Raw genomic sequence first — 19,086 nt, 5'->3', positions numbered from 1 at the left:
AGCAAGGTTTGTTTTGCTTCTGTCGCTCATCCCAGAAGCAACGGCCAGGCAGAGGGAGCAAATGCAGAGGTGTTGCGAGGCCTCAAGACCAGGACTTTTGACAGGCTACACAAGTGCAGAAGGCGTTGGGTTGATGAGTTTCCAACTGTTCTTTGGTCGATCAGAACGACGCCAAATCGAGCCACTGGCCAGACACCCTTTGCCCTGGTATATGGGGTATAAGCAGTTCTCCCCACGGAACTCATATACGGGTCATCTCGAGTGCTCGCTTATGATGAGCTTGAGCAAGAGCAGTTGCGCCAAGTTGATGTGACACTCCTTGAGGAAGATCATCTTCGGGCTGCTGTGCGAGCTGCTCGCTACCAGCAAGCCTTGTGCCGCTACCATAGCTGCAAGGTTCATACTCGAAGCCTTGAGGAAGGCGACCTTGTTCTTCAGCGAGTTCAATCCGCCAAGAATTCCAACAAGTTGACGCCGAAGTGGGAAGGCCCTTATCGAGTAATACGAGTCACTAGGCCCGGCGCAGTCTGCCTGGAGACCGAAGATGGAATTCCAGTGAGAAACTCCTAGAACATCAAACATCTTCATAAGTTTTACCCATAAGGTGCGGTTGCCGAGCCTCCCGACAGACCACTTTTTGTACAAGCCTTGCCGGCAAGGCATGTAACCCTTTGTACAAAGCCAGACACAGACGCTGAGCATCAGATAAATAAATGAAGCGATGGCACCCTAGAATTTAGCATGCATGCTAGGTCGAGTCTCTCTCTATTAGGATCGATAGTGCTCAACGACAACTAATCCCTAGCATAGAGGTCAAGTGCATGTCTTTTTGTCTCTTCCAGTCCGTTCTTGGCTCATAGGCTGCGCAGGCGCTTCTGCAGAGCTGTTTGGAGGAAAGAAGGCGGATCGACACCCTCGGCTTGCCGGGGGCCGCAAATTCAGATAAGTTTTCTCTCCCCCGCTATGCGTTTCCGTATGAAGTTTGAACGTATGAAACTTCATTCGTTCCTGTGCCACCATACTCCCTCCTTCCTATGCCCGAAATCCCTTTCAAGCCGGAATTTGGTTGTAGTTGCGGTGGAAGGGAAGCAAGCGAAAGGCCCGATCCTGCTTTACCCCTATTCCCGCCAAGGGCGTGGGTATGACCATGGTATAACGCAGGGGGACATCAAGGTTTATTGCCGGGCGACGTAGTTTGTTTAAAATAACAATGACTCGCTCCTTGGTGTGGGCCTCGCTCACGCACAAAAGAACCCGACAAACACCCTTTTTCATTAATACATTGTTGAACAAGTACAATTTATACAGAGTGTAAACATGATCAAGGGGTTAAAAAGTCTAAATTTGACAAGTGCCCACAGGCTTAAGATCTAAAAAAAGAGATAAGATGCCCGTAATCCCTTTCTTGTCGCTCTCCTCAAGAAGTGGATCGGGATAACAAAAGGGCAAAAGGAGTGCCTAGGCGAGGTACGAGCAGCAGAAGACACCAAGAGAACGTCCCGGCGGCCGCCCAGAGTGGGGGACGATGATGACGGTGCCGGGGAAGAAGCCGGAAGATGAGGCAGCGGGCCGGCAATACAAGACGAAGGCGTCGATGCCATCATCTCCGACTCGATGGCCTATCACCCGCCTTCCTCGTCTTCTCTGGCCTTCCAGCGCCGGCCACCAGAAGCGACGGCCCTGAGAAGTTCAAGAAGCTGGCTCGAGGAGCCGCCGCTAATAACTATCCCCCGGCAAATCACTCTGCCGAGGGGAAGGCCAGGTGCAGATGGTGCTGCTGTCGGCGTCGCCTAGGGACGGGGCGTCTGAAGTCTAGTTGGACCCGTCCCCGTCGTCCTCCCCACCGGTCCCCTCCTCGTCGCCGTCGCTCGAGGAGGAGCTCTTGTCGTCGGCCGAGCTCTCCGCGCAGCACCCTAACCTGTGTCCCGAGCGCCCGAAGACCTTGACAGAGAGCAGGTCGCTCTCCACTAATTTGAAGAGGAGAACATGCCCCTTCATCAAGCAGTGGGCGCGTGCGAAGGTTTTCCAACCCCAAGGAAGGAACATTACATGAGGGGCGGGGAACCTTGTGTTCACCCACATGTCGCCATTGCAACACCCCTTCATGTGAAGCCTCAGCCTCGGCGGCTGGTCGATCTCCAGCACCCTCGCGAATGCCTCAGGAAGGCAAAGGCGGCTACGCGGCGGCTCGCGCAACTGCACGGTGAACTCCAGCATTGTGTTCCCGACATGGCCGCTCGACGAAGTAGGAGAAGATGGTGGCGGGGATGGTGATGGTGACGACGCGGGTGTCCCCTTCCATGCCCACCTCTGCCTCGACCGCCTCGTCGACCGTGGCCCCGTCCGGCGCCCCTACCTCGAGCGTGGCTTTCGCCTTGGGCGTCAGGCTCTTCCTTAACCGCAGTGGCTCTTTGGCGGGAGGAGGACCTAGTCGCCTCCGCAGAAGGACGGCCGCGGCCACGGCCTCTCGGCATGGTAGTGGGTGGAGAATGGGGACGAATGGGAGGCGCAAGAGGATACCTCTCCTCCTCCTCCTGAGTTCACTCTTTATAGCCAAGCAGGGAAGGCTGGAGACTGGCTCTACGCCTCTGAAGAGCCCTTTCAAGTCCGGCTCATTAAGTTGGCAACGAGCAAGGTCATCGACCGCCCTCCCGGCGCCAATCAAAGGCACATGGGTATCAGCCATGGCGCGCCTTCCCATATCCCACGCGCCCGTCACCTACCCCGCGCCATGCATACGGCGTATGTGGCGAAAAAGGCTGGCGTGGTGGGAAATGTGGAACGGCGGTTGTCGGTGTCAAAACCGGTGGATCTCGGGTAGGGATTCCCGAACTGTGCGTCTAGGATCGATGGTAAAAGGAGGCAGGGGACACGATGTTTACCCAGGTTCGGGCCCTCTTGATGGAGGTAATACCCTACGTCCTGCTTGATTGATATTAATGATATGAGTAGTACAAGAGTAGATCTACCACGAGATCAGAGAGGCTAAACCCTAGAAGCTAGACTATGGTATGATTGTATATATATGATCTATCGACTAGCCTGGCCTCGGTTTATATAATGCACCAGAGGCCTACGATAACAAGAGTCCTAGCCGAATACGCCGGTGGGGAGGAGTCCTTGTCTTGATCGCCAAGTCTTGCGAAATCTTCCTTGTATGCGGCAGCTGTCCGAACTGGCCCATGAGTATACGGCCATGGGGGTCCTCGGCCCAATCTAATAGATCGGGAGATGACGTGGTGAGTACCCCCAAGTCCAGGACACCGTCAGTAGCCCCCTTAACCGGTCTTCAAGTTAGGGACGCTCCTCGATTCTTCCGAACCGTTCTTCATCTTCGGTCGTCGGTCTTGAAAACTGGTTCAACAAATCTTCTCATCTTCGAGCTTCGGAGGTGGTGCACCACCCCGAATGTGGGCCGATTTTTGTCAATATTTTTGATTGGTGCAATTTATTCTCTGCCGAGATATATAGCCAGTAGCCCTCAATGTGGGTATCGGTCTAAAACCCGAGATGCACATGAAGGATGACATAAGACCGCTGATCCCAGTAGCCGCTCAGACTCAGGTTGATTTGCAAAATCGGTCTGAGGATCGAGTCCTAGCTCGGTAGAATACTTCGGGAAACAAAAAGCGGCGTGCTCAGTCCTCGAGACTCAGGTTGGGTGCGGCCGACCAACCTGAGGATCAAAATCTCCTCGGAAACTGTATTACACTTAATTTTTTTTGCATTGGACACTGGTCGGGTGGCAACACCAGATCAGGGGATCGATGTGCCCCTTTAATATTTGTAAATAATAAGCCCAAAGCCCAGTAGCCCCCGAGCCTTAATGCGGGCACGGGTGGCCGAATTAAGGATTGATATCCATAGTAAAATCAAAAATTATGTGTAATGACTCTATGTATCCAAGTACTTTACGTCATTAATGTTCGGATCCGCATTGTACAAAACTTTGTTGACCGACCATCGGCTTCCACCTCCTCGGCCAATAGCCGAGGAGTGTTTGTCCTACTTTATAAAGCCTTTATGAGGGCAAAGATTTACAACAAACAAGGCAATCTGGCCATACGGTTTTATAAACAAAGGTACGCAGAGAGATATGTTATATTACTGTTTAACAGAAGAAATGTCTTCCAAAGAAAATAGTCCTGCTATCGGTTCCTTTCTTTGGGTTGTCATGCTAAGCATGATCATGAAACCTCAGCTCCAATGTAAGAGCAAAATATCGAGGATTTAGTTTGGGAGGCCATTTAATAGCCCCTAGTAGTGTTCGGCGACAGTCGAGGTCAAGCCGTAAACACTTCGGCCATTGTTATGAATGGCCCGTCATTTAACACCGTCATCGGATCGCTGACCAGTTTACGCTTATTGTGACAGTCAGTTTTTGGCTTTCTCTACTGAGGTGCTTAACCATGTGAGCTGGAAGCACAATCGCAGTGGTTCTCCCTTTGCACACCTAGCCGAACAAAGCGGAACATAGGAGGCAAGCGCAGGAGCCGGGCAACCCAACTATTGACTGAAGACATAATTCGAAACCGATTATATAGCAATATCCGAGAATGTTTTTGCCGAATCTCTAAAGGTGTCCGACGTTGCACTGCGAGACTTGTGCTGAAAACACACAAATAGTTTAAAAGTGCCACAAGCTTGGAAAACCAAAAAACGTCAGTAAAAACTTGACGTCCGAACCAGATCAAGTGTTCGGTGCCAATCCGAAAATTGGCCTTAGCAAAAGAAGTGCTTCTGTCGTGCTTTAACATGACACATCCTATCTCAAGACTTCAAGCGGGTCAGCCTACGGCTTCAACCTCCTATCTCGAGGGCGGAGTACTTCTCATTAGGCCAGTTTAGCAAACTAAACTCTAGCGGCTTTGAGAGAGAAATTAGGCTCCCCGGCTAGTGACCACAAGCTCGTGTCAAAAAAAAGGAGTGATAGATAATAATAATAATAATAATAATAATAATAATAATAATAATAATAATAATAATAATAATAATAATAATAAAAAACTTTGCAACGACTAAGAAGAAGAACACTTATCATAAAACGGCTCATATAAATTTAAGAGCCCCCAAGTGACTTGGGTAAAAGAATGATTGCATGTACCGAAGTACTTATATCATATCTATGTTCAACCAAACTTTAAACACGTCTTAACCAACCATCGGCTTCTCCCTCTTCATTCAAGGAGCAAAAAGTGTTATGTACTCCATCTGTCGAGAATATTGACGGTGTTTCCAATAACCAGGCAATCAGGCCATAAGGCTGTAACAAACAAAGCACGCTCATGGAACTTATGCTATATTACTGCGAAGTGTAAGAAGCATCTTCGAAGAAAATAGTACCCCCACCGTTACCTTTCTTCGGTGCTCATTGTTATTATGAGACTTGTGCAATAGATTTTTTGTACTCATGAGTTCCGTTGTGTGCCGACCATCATTGAAAATTATAAGAGCGCTAGCTTTCGGCTTCACCCAGTCTGAGGTCCGGCTTGGATGACCCGATCGTGACAATCGCAAAGGTGCTCCCTTTACTCTCTAGCCGAACAATCGGGAACGTAGGGGTAAACACAGGAGCGAGGCAACCCATCTTGCAAATCTCTTAAGTCAATATGGTGCATATTGTGGCGTAATACACGAACAAGGAACGAAGCCGTACAAGTATAATCATATGCAAGAGGAAAAGCTTCATGAAGGAAGCCCCCAAGTGAATTGGGTCCCTGAATTTGTGTGTCACAAACAAAAGTTTTGACAAGGAGATTTTTTACAAGCAATTTTTTTCCAAAAAAGTATAATGCTTGGTCGAACCGAACACAAGTAAAAAAATTAAAACTTGGAGCATGAAGGCAACTTAGCTGGTTAATGTGTTCGTTATTGATGACGTGGTCCGAGCTTGATGCGGCACAAGGTTCAATCCGCCAAGCCGGTCCCGAGGTGGCGGAGCAAAGAGCTCGACACGCCGAAGTGGTGACATAGCACGGTCAATGCAGGCCGGCAGAGTGATACCGAAGTCCCCGGCATGGGGTAATGAAGTGTTGATGAAGCCCCCCGTCCAGCCAAGGTGACGTGGTATGTCAGTACGCCGAGTTGACGATACTGCCCAACCCAGATCATTTTCCTGTGCACAAGAAATAGTGCAAACTGGAGATAATAGTAATGATAATAATAATAAAATGTTGCATAATAAATAATTTATGCAAAGTGAGTAATAAAAAAATATGGCCTGGCGTCGAAGTCAATGTCGATGCAGGGCGTCGGCATGACGCAGTGAAGGCGTGACAAAGCCTGAATTTGCAGGGCAGTCCGGGCTCCGGATGCGGCGTTCGCCGAACAATATACGAAAACTAACTGAACCACCACACGACCATTTTTAATGTGGCCGCCATTTGATAGACCTATGTACAGATGATGGAACAAATTAGAGTAATAATTCCTTAAGAAAAACAAACCCAACAAGCAAAAATTGTTAGGATTAATAGCATCTGGTTTATTTGTTGTAGCATTCCGAAGAAAAGCGACTCCCAAAATTGGGAATCGATCCGCACACCCATTGCCTGATGGGCGATAAAGCGATGACCCGGTGATGCTGGCAAAGGTTGGCTTGCCGAGGCGAAGCCCTCGGTCCAGCTAACGTGACGAAGCTGGTCGGCTGGTGACGCCGAAGTCACCGAAGTATGTTGATTAAGAAATAACCAAGTCATCGGTCGATGCAAGTCGTGACGTGGTCGATGCCGGCTTGATGAAGCGACCGTGCGGCGATGCCGGTATGCCCGCTCCGTGTAATCCGTGGGGCGGCGATGTTGGCGATGATTTATCCTTCGCGATGCTGGACTCTTGTTCGGCTTGCCGAGATGATGATCCGAAGAAGTTGAGCTCGGCTCAACAAAGTGACGACGTGTCTAGCGCAGGTTGGCAGCCGTGGAGCAATATTACCGAAGTGGTTTGACACCAGCATGATGTTGAAGATCATGTTCAAAAGATTTTAAAGTTAGTGGGATGTGTTCGGAAACAAAACACAATACCCCATACAAAACTTCCTTCAAAAGGGATGTCTGAAATCCCATTTATAAAAAAGACGAACTCGGGTCGGATTCGTTTTCGCGCAGAAAACAGATCCGAAAAGTGATGCACTAATCAGAAGGTTCCGGGAGTTTGGACGGTCGGATCGAGCTGAAATTTTGAGAGGTGGTAGATATAGGAATTCCGCAGCCGATCAACGCTTGGATCTTCCAGAGGACGTCCGAGCTAGAAGGTGGACACCACGCCCTAAACTCATCCAGATTCCCGTCCAGATTTGACAGGGCTCCGGTATATCGTGGATTGCCAGAGATTCCTCCATCGGAACTCGACGAAATTTTCCAGGGTTTTTGTAGACTCAATTCCGCACAATTCCACCAAAACGATCGTTAAAGAGACACTTGAGGAGGCGGTGGCGGCGGACACAAGTTTGCTGTCCAGAAAAACAGCACGGTCGCCCGAGAGCAATGTTGACGTTGAGCCCTCGAGCTCCATGGATGACTTCTCTATGATCATGATAGAGATCGGAGTTGATGTTGAAGAAGGCCCCCATACGAACATGATGGTTGGAGATGGAGCATGGTCCTCGATCGAGCCAAGGTGACCAGTCGAGCCGGCGACGAAGATGCCGGCGTCGCAGTTGATCTGCAAGCGAGCCATCGATCCTTTTGTCGATCACACAGCGGAACTCTCAATGAAAGCACCAATGTCGGTGTCAAAACCGGAGGATCTCGGGTAGGGGGTCCCGAACTGTGCGTCTAGGATCGATGGTAACAGGAGGCAAGGGACACGATGTTTACCCAGTTTCGGGCCCTCTTGATGGAGGTAATGCCCTACGTCCTGCTTGATTGATATTGATGATATGGGTAGTACAAGAGTAGATCTACCACGAGATCAGAGAGGCTAAACCCTAGAAGCTAGCCTATGGTATGATTGTATATATATGATCTATCGACTAGCCTGGCCTCGGTTTATATAATGCACCAGAGGCCTAGGATAACAAGAGTCCTAGCCGAATACGCCGGTGGGGAGGAGTCCTTGTCTAGATCGCCAAGTCTTGCGAAATCTTCCTTGTATGAGGCAGCTGTCCGAACTGGCCCATGAGTATACAGCCATGGGGGTCATCGGCCCAATCTAATAAATCAGGAGATGACGTGGTGAGTACCCCCTAGTCCAGGACACCATCAGCGGTTCCAAGGTCAAGAGAGGCGAGGAGAGTAAATAAGCAGCGGCCCTATGGTTTCCCCTTTTGTTATGGTGAAGATGCAGGCCACCTCTTTACTACACCACGAGATGATGCAAGCATGCTACGGTCATTCCCTGCACGACCCCCGGCCCATGTCACACACTCAATGCGGATCGTGGGGAAGCGGAACCGGCAAAGGAATTACTGCGGTTAAAACTCTGCCACGCGTGCTCACGCACCGTTCTAGGCCTGTCCCAACAACGCCTTGCACTTATATGTGGCCCATGCCTGGGGGATCCTATCGGTGTACAAAAGTAGGGGCCCTTCTGTACCCCTTTACTTGTGCACAAGCAGTCGTAGCCACGCCTATGGCCGGGCTCGACAAGGTAGAGGAAGCGAAGACACAAGGCTGTCGAGGCAGCACCCAAGCCAGAAGCACAAAGACCAAAGAGACAAGATGGGCTTCCCCCCACAAGAGCCCTTGCCGAGACGGCCTACATGGCCCCGGCAAGAGCCTTGCCGGCGCAACTTGCCCAACACCAGCAAGACCGCCACCCTTGAGCCTGAGAGTTATGACACCATAGACAAGCATCAAGACCAAGGCTCGGAGTGCCTTGTGTGGTGATATGTAGACCTTTGTGGAAACTAAAGGCCTATGAGCCTAGATGAAAACCAGAAGATGAAGACCCCCGGCAAGATCTTGTCGGGGAAGACCGAAGATCCCCGGCAAGACCCTTGCCAGGGACACTCGCAACCCCGCCCCGGCAAGATCCTTGCCAGGGACGCCCACGAGATCCCGGCAAGGGCCTTGCCGGTGGCGTCTACGGAGCCAAATCCAGGCCCGCACTTATCAAAGCTTCGCTACCCCACGCCCGTTTTGACGTGGCGACCAGCCTACCAACTAGGCACACACTTGCGCGGCAGCATGCAGCTCCTAGGCCAACTAAGCAGGCACCTGCGTGGTGGCATGCAGATCTTTGTGAAGACTATGTCACCGCACCAGAGCAACCAGCCAACCAGCATGGCGCTACATGCCTCGTTAGCCTGGACATGTGTCGAAGCGAAGCGAGGCGGTGACGGACGGGACGAGCCTCTTCGCCGTCCCTGATAAAGCAAGAGGACACATAGGCGGCCCATTAAATGTGTTTGTCCTAGGATGCCAGGAGATAAACTTGTACACTGTACATACTTTCCACCTCCTATGCGCCACTGTGGCAACCCCTTTGACATATAAAAGGAGGCCCGAGGCATACTGAGAAAGGATTCAGACTTTTTGGACTGGGCATGCATCGCAGCTCGTTCAAGAACTCAAGAACACTAAATACACACAAAGCAGGACTTGGTTTTTACGCATCGCTTGCGGCCTCAACCTGGGTAAAAATCCCACCGATTTGATCTTCTAGACCCGCTCTTTGCGCAGCCCCATGCCCCGCAACCGTAGAAGGGATTCCGACAAGGGATCCCATAGGTGTCATTCCAGAACCCCGACATCAACCAAGCCAAGGATGCGCTGAGGTCACCGACGCACGCCGACGCACCGATCAATTCGACGGAGCCGTCCACCACGCCACTCGGCGGCCGTCTACTCGGACGCTCGGCGGCCTCTCTCCATCACACAGGGAGGTCCATGCCATAGACACCACCTCCCGCTATTGCTCTGAGATCGTTTCCTTTCCTGTGTCACCACTGGCGCCCATGGCCACCAACGACCTGACGTCGTCGTTGTAAGCCCCCTTCCCCCATGAAGGTAGCTCAGTCCCTCGCCTTATCTCTCCTCTAGTGGCCTGTGTGTTTTGGTGATTCGTGTACGAGTGTTGGATGAATGATGAGTGTTTGTGCTACCTTAGGCTAGTTAGACTAGTCACAGTGGGAGTAACTTCAGCAGTAACATCGAGTCCAACTCAGCAAATTTGCTTATGTGGCAATGAGTTAATGAGGAGAGAGGTAGTTGTAGTAACTTAGCTAGTTACTGTAACATCACATGTCCCAATGCATTATGAGTCTATAACCTAATAAATGAATCCTTGCATGTTACCACACTTAAGTTACTACCCACTATGAAGATAGTAACATAGTCTAGGGATACGTGTATGTTACTAGTGTATGTTACTCTTCATTGTGGCTAGTCTTATAGTGGAAGTAACATAGGTAATAACATGCATGCCACATAAGCAAAACATGTGATGTGACAACTAATTAAAAAGGAGAGAGATAAATAGAGTAACATAGCGGTTCCCAATGCTAAATGAGTCTATGATGTAATAAATGAATTGATGCATGACACTACACATATGTTACTACCCACTATAGAAGTAGTAACAAAGACTAGTAACATATGCATGTTACTAGTCTATGTTACTCCCCACCATGATCAGCCTTAATGATGGGTGTGTGCGCGCGCGGGGCGCTGGAGCGTAGTGTGTCTGATGGATTAGTGTGTGCTGGCTGCTGGGTACAGATTGTATACCAATCAATACATACCTGCAACCTGCAACCCTGCTGACGTACACCGTCATGGACGAGGGTATGCGCCAGGAGGATTGCAGGCAACGTCAATATGATAGAAGACTTGGTGGGGGCGGCGGCCTGCAAGTGGCGTTGGGATGCGGAGGTTGGGGGTGGTCGGCGGCGGCCTACAGGTTGGGTCGACTACGATTATTGACAGCGTCGGGATGCTGGAGCCTGGAGGCTGCGGACGACTACGTGTAGATGAATCATATTTTAATTAATTGCCTGAATCGTTACAATTAAAAGTTAGAAAGGACAAAGTTTCTCCTAATTAGGAATTATCAAGACCGTTGGATTAACTTAATATTACACATTACATTAGATAGTATGACATACTGTAAAATATCACAAAAATATGCTTCAACTTTATGAGAGCGGACGAGCTCGTCTAATCATGAAATCGCCAACCTCTGTTCGCGTCCGGATATGGGTCCTATGAGGTATTGCCGCTAGTATATCTGTATAGGAATAATTCCATTTCTGCCCCTAACTGGAACCCACTACTCAAATTTGCCCTTAATTTCAATGTGTGCTCAAATTTGCCCCCCTGCCGTTAGTTGCCCTTATAGAAATGTCCTTCTGCACCGTTATCGTCCGGTCAAACAACTTTGACCATCTCGAAAAAAAATTGTAAAAAAATCAAAAAAATCTGAAATTTTGTGCGATTGAAGCTACTCATGTGCGCAAGGTGCGTGCAAATTTTCGTACTATTTAGACATACCAGGAGCTCATGGCAAAGGAAAACAATAAATCTATACATCTTTGAATAGTAAATTCAAAAAAAATAGCAAGAAAATTCAAAAACATATGAATTTTTTTGGCATCCAAGATGCTCGGGTGCACAAGGTGTGTGCAAAATTTTGTTATTAAATGACATGCGAGGAGCTCTCGCAAAAAAAACCAAAACAGTGTATTTTTTCCAAGTTTTTTTTTCTAAGACAAATTTTGTTTTTTTCTCCACGAGCTCCTACAATGTCCAAACACAACAAAATTTTGCACACACCTTCCACACCTAAGCATCTTGGATGCCAAAAAAATTCATATTTTTTAAATTTTTTTGCTATTTTTTTAAATTTACGGTCCACACGCGTATATATTTACCGTGTTTCCTTCGCCACGACCTCCTAGAATGTCCAAACAACATGAAAATTTGCACGCACCTTGCGGACCTGAGTACCTTCGATCCCACAAAATTTCAGATTTTTTTGAATTTTGTTGCTATTTTTTCAAGATGATCAAAGCTGTTTGACCAGACGGTAACAACGCAGAAGGGCATTTCTATAAGGGCAATTAACGGCAGAGGGGCAAATTTGAGCACACATTGAAATTAGGGGCAAATTTGAATAGTGGGTTCCAGTTAGGGGCAGAAATGGAATTGTCCCATCTGTAAATGGTCCGTCCAAAGTAAGTATTCAAGGTCATATAGCAGTATGGTAGAACCGCGTGCACAACAACTTTCGCTCGGTGCATGACAATCACGATGTCTTGTGCCAGTATGTATTGATGGTTCGTGTTCCTATAAAACTCCACGACTGTGCCACACCAGCAAAGATATTTTATGGACCTCCCATATTCGCATGCCCCGATCCCTAATTCCAGCAAGAACCCTAGCCGCTGCAAATGACCAACGCAAACCAGGCTTCTGATCCTGTCGCTCTCCCCATAGTACGACCTTGTCTGGACCGTGGAAGGAATGTAGTGACATGCGTCGCATGCTGCGGGCAGAACACCAGAGAGAGGTTCTACAAGTGCTGAAATCACAACCTTGAGGCATGAGTTGGTTCCAAACTTACTTTCGGGCAATTCCAGCAATAATTCAACCCAAAGCCCGGACTCGGTGAGCACAATGAACAATTCCTTGATTTGAAGAAAAGAGTTAAAAAAATTCCAATTTTTGTGCGGTGCAAGATTCTTCTGTTCGTGAGCTCCATGCAAAATTTTGTGAAGTTTGGATCTCCGAGGAACTCGTGGCAAAAAAGACAAAATCAAGTGTGAACAGTGTGATTTTCAAAAGTTTCTCAGACATCCAAAATTTGTCTTTTTTGCCACGAACTCCTCGGATATCCAAACTTCACAAAATTTTGAACGGAGTTCACGCACAGGAACATCTTGCACCATAAAAAAAATTAGAACTTTTTGAACTTTTTTCTATTTCAATTCACGGTACTGTTCATGCCTTGGCTCATCTGAGCCCGGGCACCAAATGGCCGCTTCCGGAAAATAGCTACTGTCCCTTGTTTTGGTCATGTCTAAATGCCTTTCCGTTATATCACTTGCAGAGCTGCTAGCCTTCTTATGCCTTTTCTATGTCATGTGTCATATTTTTCTGTTACAAAGTCGTGCCACATTATAGACGGTGATTGTGCATGTCTAACTTCATTGCGATTCACGTCGTTGTCATTGCTTTTTTTCATAAACAAAATGTACTGTGACATAAGGGGTTGACGGAATACCCTGCCATCTAAGGAGAGACGCGCAAGTACATATTTCCTGATAAAATTTCCTGAAGTATGTGCTCTCTTTGGACACGTGGTCAAGCCACACAATGTTTTGCTAGTACAGTCAAGGATCAACACATCTCATTAATCATGAAGAACTACCATGTATTTAATAATATTGGAAGAAAATGATTTCAGTATTTCCTATATTTTTGTATGGTAAGTACATGAATGCATGAACAATTGCACACTATTGATTTGATATATTTAAGATGTATCCGTGACAAAGTCTTGTATCACAGTTCTTACTGCGACAGCAATCCTAACTGGGTGGGTATTTCCATCTGACCATGTCAAGCTCCCAAAGGTAAACCCGCCTTGCACTCTCCGCCTTGTAGTAAACGACACCCTAAATGTCATGCTTGTGCTACTACCTTTGGCGAATGTGACCATTGATGGCTCCACGGACATGACCACCCATGCTGGAGCTTCAAGCACCGCACGATAAGTTGTTCCGACCGCCCCCACATTTGTGATAGTGCGTTGAACCGTGACATGGTCCTTGAGGTCCGGAATAGCGATCGACGGGAGATTGAGATTGAGTTGGTAGGATTCGCAACCTTGTAACAATCCTATGGTACAGTTAAAAAACTTGTTGTACTCTCTTGCATCCACATTGTAAACCAAGCCAGGGTCACTAGCTCTGTCTGGGTTTATGTGGCCACCACCAAAGTCGAAAGGATCAGCCACCTTCCTCGGGACCGTCTCTGCTTCGATCGGCGCACCAAAACCATCGGTCACTGACGCTAGAATCATCACAAAGAAAAAAGTTAGTAATATAAGATAAACTAGCTAGAAGAACCTTGCATATAAACATTGTGCATACCTGTGGTGACAATTGCAGACTTGATCATAGCAGGTGACCAATCAGGGTGAATCGACTTAAGCAGTGCGGTCACCGCAGAGACATGTGGACATGCCATGGATGTACCAGAAAATAACACATAGGAGCCACGAACAGTTGCTAAGATGCTAACACCCGGCGCGGTTATGTCGGGCTGTCAAAACATCCACAGAGATAAAAGTCTTAAATCCGAAGATGGTCACAGAAGTTAGTTAAAAAGCACCGCAAGTATTTGCGCAAAAAAGGGGGGACCGCAAGTGCAATTATTTTGTCTTTGAGTTATAAATTTCACAGTGGGGGTACCTTGAGTATGCCTGGATATAGGGGGCTCGGACCTCTGGAGGAGAATGAAGCAACCCTCGGTGATAGCACCCCGTCTCCGACAACAATCATGGTAGGTGAGACCTTCACAATGGGATTCCTATCATGACAAAAAACATTCACAAATTAGTTATTGGAGAAAGAAAATATATGAAGATTGACCCTGTTCCAGACAACGCGACTTCTTACTCTGTGTTCTCCCAGTAAGATGCAATTTTCTGTGCGATTTCGTAGTCTACCACAACGCATGGCATGCCGGCCTTGCACGCCGTCAGGGAGTCCAAGCTGTTCATGTTGTACTACGCGAAGATGAGGCCCTTGGCTCCGGCACTCACGGTACGGTTGATGGTGCGGGGTAGCTCTACCCGAGGCAACACGCTCGGAGCCTCCCTCGGTGCATAGCACAACACGATCTTGCCGGTCACATTGCTTGACGCTAACCACTCCTTCGTGCAGCTGCGCAAAAGTTTTAAACTGAATATGGTTTGATAAAATGTGGAACTAATAACAATCTAACTTGTCAATTGAGTGTGTTATGTCGCTTCCTTCCTGCATGAACAAGCTCCTTAAAGTCGTCGCTGTTCAGAGTAGAGTTGTAGTAAAGAGATTGTCCCTGCGTTTAAGATCAAATACAAATGAGAGAGTAAGTTTTTCTTTTTCAAGAAAGTTAAATGAACGCCTATACGATTATGTTTCGGCGCACGCTAATTTGACACTTGACGTATCATACGACTTCCCGCCAAAAAAGAGTAAAACCTATACGATTATGGTAAGTCAGTTGTCTTCTTTCAACTAAAAACAGTTTGTTAGTTAACTTGTACCTAGCATATGTAATGATGTAAATTATCGACTTTTATCTTGCTAGGATGTTTCTATTCCTTGAGAGTGGACGTATTTGGGTGCATTTTCCTATATATTTTTTAAAAAAGGAAATATCAAAACAAGTACTTGAAGAAACGTACATACCACAAGCTTTTCTTTGTTTCTGAGAGATATGAAGGTTGGGAAGGCCCGGTCCATCGTGCTAGCAGCCACTGTCGTGACCCATGGCACGACATTCGTCACCGTTTGTGGTGCCGGGCCATCATTCCCGGCAGAGAAGATAACTGAGATCCCTCTCAAGACAGCATGAAGTGTCCCAGGGAACTCATGACCGGCACCCCTTCCCAGTGAGAGCGATAAGACATCTACACCATCGTGTATGGCATCGTCAATGGCTGCGAGGATGCTCGCGTCACTGGCTGCTGTGTTCGGGCCCCATAACACCTTGTAAATTGCTAGCCGTGCACGTGGTGCCCCGCCATGTGCCATGCCGGTGGCTAGGCCCGCATAGCTCACATCCTGCACTTCTCCTCCGGCAATCGTCGAGGCAACATGAGTGCCATGGCCGCTGAAATCCCGAGGTGACATGTACTCACCCTTGAGGTGAGGGGTTGTGTGCGGCGTCCCTCGCGTTCCTCGCGTCGCCACCGCCCTGGGCGACTCGGGGGCTCTTCAACCCTAGGGCCGCCGCCGTCCTCTCCTTCTCCCCTCCTCGCGCCGCCACCGGGTGACGCCGCCGGGTGAAACCCGCGTGGCAGACGGCGGCGGCGGGGGGACTCCCTCTCCCGACTCCCCTTCCTCCGCGGGCGGCGGATCTAGGCGGCAGGCGGCGGTGTCCTGCGGCGCTCGCGGTTTGGCACGAGGTGGCAGGCCTCGGCGAGCGGTGGCGGGGCGCGGGGCTGATTCCGGGGCGGCGGATCGGGCATGGATCCATCACGGATCTGATCCTGCGGGCGCGGTCTCGGCTTCCCCTGCTCGGCCGGCAGGTCTCGGTGGGAGGCTTCTCCGTGCTGAGGCAGCGGGATCATCCAGATCCCGGCAAGGATGGCGGTGACCCGTGCACGAGGAATGGAGGTCTTCGATCAGATCCGGGTGAAAACCTGCTATTGGCTATTGCCAAGGCCGGCGATGGCGACGTTGTCTGCGTCGTTCCCTCCTGAAGGCATCGTCGTGGAGAAGTTCAAGGCCACTCTCTGCTACATCCGGGGGAAATCCTAGATCAGTAGATCGGATGACGGCGGCTCTCTGGTGTCGTTTCCCCCCTGGGGGCGTCATTCTTGGAGGTGCACACGGGCTCGAGGGACTAGAGGACGACGACTTTGGTGGTGCGGTGCTTCATCTTACACATTGATGGTGGCGGATCTCGGCGGCGTGGCGCTGTGGAGACTCGGCGTCTGATGCGTGGAGATGGACTCGTGCAGGAGGTGGAAGCTGTTTGGCGTCATGGTGGCGTTGATGGCAGATAGGCCTGGCAAGGTCGGTGCAGCAGTACAACTCTAAAGATGGATTGGTGGCAGGCGGCTGCGGCGGCCTCATACCCGGCAGGGGTCCTGGTTGAGAAGCACGCCGGACTGGTGGATGCCCATACCAGGCAGGCGTCCTGGGTGGGACCTCAAGTCTTTAGATGTTTAGGTTTGGCTGCGTGGTCTGTTTGGTATTAGGCCCAGACTTTCAGCGCCCCTACATCAACTGGATAGGGATAGCGACAGTTGTTGCTTGTTTTGGTGGCTTTAGACTCATTGTTGTATGACTCTGTACGGTCTTGTGTCAATAATTAAAAAAATGGCCGTATGCATCGCCCAGATGCAGAGGCCGGGATCGTCCTCCTTTTCTACAAAAAACTCACCCTTGAGGTGCATGGCATTAATTCCCTCGGAGTACCACCGTGCGCCGATGATCTTTCTATTGCAACTCATTGCATTGAACGTTGTTCCGGTCTGGCATATGCCTTTCCACCGTGCCTGCACAGGGCCGTATCCGTTGTCATCAAAACTTCGTGATTCAGGCCATATGCCTGAAACAAAACCAAGCACGGAGTCAACCGATGTCCATTTCTAATGTCTGGCTTGGGTTTCAACAACTTCTGGATTTAAACTAGAAATTTGATTACAAACCTGAATCGATCACCCCGAAGATGATATCTTCACCGTAATTCGCTTTTCGGAGGAGGTCAGTTTGTTGTGGTGATTTGTTGTGTCCAAGGCCAAGGAAGTCCCAGCTTCGAGTTGTGTGCGCCTTGTGGTAAGTGTTAGGCTTCACACTTATAACTTCAGGAAATTCTACAATTGTAGTATCCAATGTGAATTACTCCGCAAAAAACATATAAAGACACCCTGCAAAGAAAAACATATAAAGACAGCAAATGTTTATCACTTACTTGCCAACGTCCTAGCTTGGGTTTTGGTGAGCATTGCCGCGAACCCAGAGAATCCGTGTTTGTAACTGTAAACTATCGACTTCAACGATTCATCTTTGCTGTTGCAGACAAGACATAATGTTAGCAACAGTACTAATATATAGTAACATGGATTACTAGCTAGCCAGTACCTCCCAAGAACGGAGGTTAGTATGTCATGGTGTGACGCCGTGACAGCAGATGGATCGTCATGTTTCTTCTCCCCCATGTACACTATGTGGAGCTGAAATAAACATGCGAAGAGAGGTCAAAAAACAATTTCAGAACAAGCCAAAGTTAAAGTCTTGCGAACAAGGAGGAATCATAACTTACTTTGCTCGACGCATTTGCGGAAAGAGGCAACAGTGTGACCACCAGTAGCAGAGCACAGCCAGAGAAAGCTATCCTCGAATCAATGTCTGATCTCGAGAAGAGTGTTATGTTCTTCTCTCCTGTCGCGTGTATGTATATATAACATAGGAGCCAGGTGCTATCCATGGGGTGCAAGAAGAAAGAAGAGTTCAAAAGAACATTGCGTGTTTCAAAAGAACACGTGATCGAGGAGAACAATCGGACTAGACGACCATGTCGTATCTACCACCATTAAACAACTTGAAACAGACTTAATGACACGAGGTCGACCTGAAAACAACAAGCTTCGTTTAATCAGTGGGCATAAAATTATAAAATCAACCGTGGGGGCTGCAAGAACCGTTCAAACAAGGATATGTTTGCATTGTCAGCGTTAGGTGGTACACGTACCTGAGAAAGAAAGAGTACACCAAGGTCCTGAGAGGAAGCACCGTGCTCATCGGGCATCCAGGCCGCGTCCATGTCATGGCACCAGCGCATTGCTGGGTCTTTACAAAAAAAACGTTAGTAAAGTTGATAAAGGTGAAGGCAATTTAGAAACAAAAATTTGACCCATTGAAGCATTCCACGCGTAAAGATTGGTTTGGCTGGTTCGTTTCTCTAATAGCTAAATTCTTTTTTTTTGGAAGAACCTCTTCGAGAGAGCAGGGATTCCTGCAATTTCTATAAAAAGGATAGAAATGGTCCAGTGTACATGTAAAACTACGCCCAAAAATCTACACAGATGATGCAATTTATAAGAAAAAACTAACCCAAAAACCTACCAGAGCTCGAGGATTGTATAAAAACAATTCGTAGGTTCGGTTAGGGATATGAACAGAATAAGAACATCTACACCCGGGCCTCTTGTATCCATCTCAAATGTCCGGACAGGTCGTCCGGCCACTGACCGGTCAAAAAAATTGACCTAACCAGACCTCTCAAATCACGGACAAAAGCCCGGGCTGACTGACACCCCTCATATCCAGCCCAAATATAGCGCGAATATGGGGCGGCCCGGGCACGCCCATGCGCGTCCGCTTGACAGGCCGAGCCCAACACCGACCCCACAAAAACCCTAATCCAGGCGGCGAGCTCAAACCCTAGCTCACTCTGTCCCCCCCCCCTCTCTCTCTCTCTCTCTCTC

The 19,086-nt window shown here is 48.7% G+C and overlaps 1 pseudogene; it reads right to left on the bottom strand.

The window, feature by feature from the left end:
• Positions 1-13,296: 13,296 nt before the first annotated feature.
• LOC119272051 lies at positions 13,297-18,440 on the bottom strand (annotated as a pseudogene).
• Between the last annotated feature and the right edge of the window lie 646 nt (positions 18,441-19,086).

The sequence above is a fragment of the Triticum dicoccoides genome, chromosome 3A (genome assembly GCF_002162155.2).
Source record: "Triticum dicoccoides isolate Atlit2015 ecotype Zavitan chromosome 3A, WEW_v2.0, whole genome shotgun sequence".
Lineage (NCBI taxonomy): Eukaryota > Viridiplantae > Streptophyta > Magnoliopsida > Poales > Poaceae > Triticum > Triticum dicoccoides.
The sequence above is the reverse complement of the archived record's forward strand: the minus strand, read 5'-3'. Positions and strand labels throughout refer to the sequence as shown.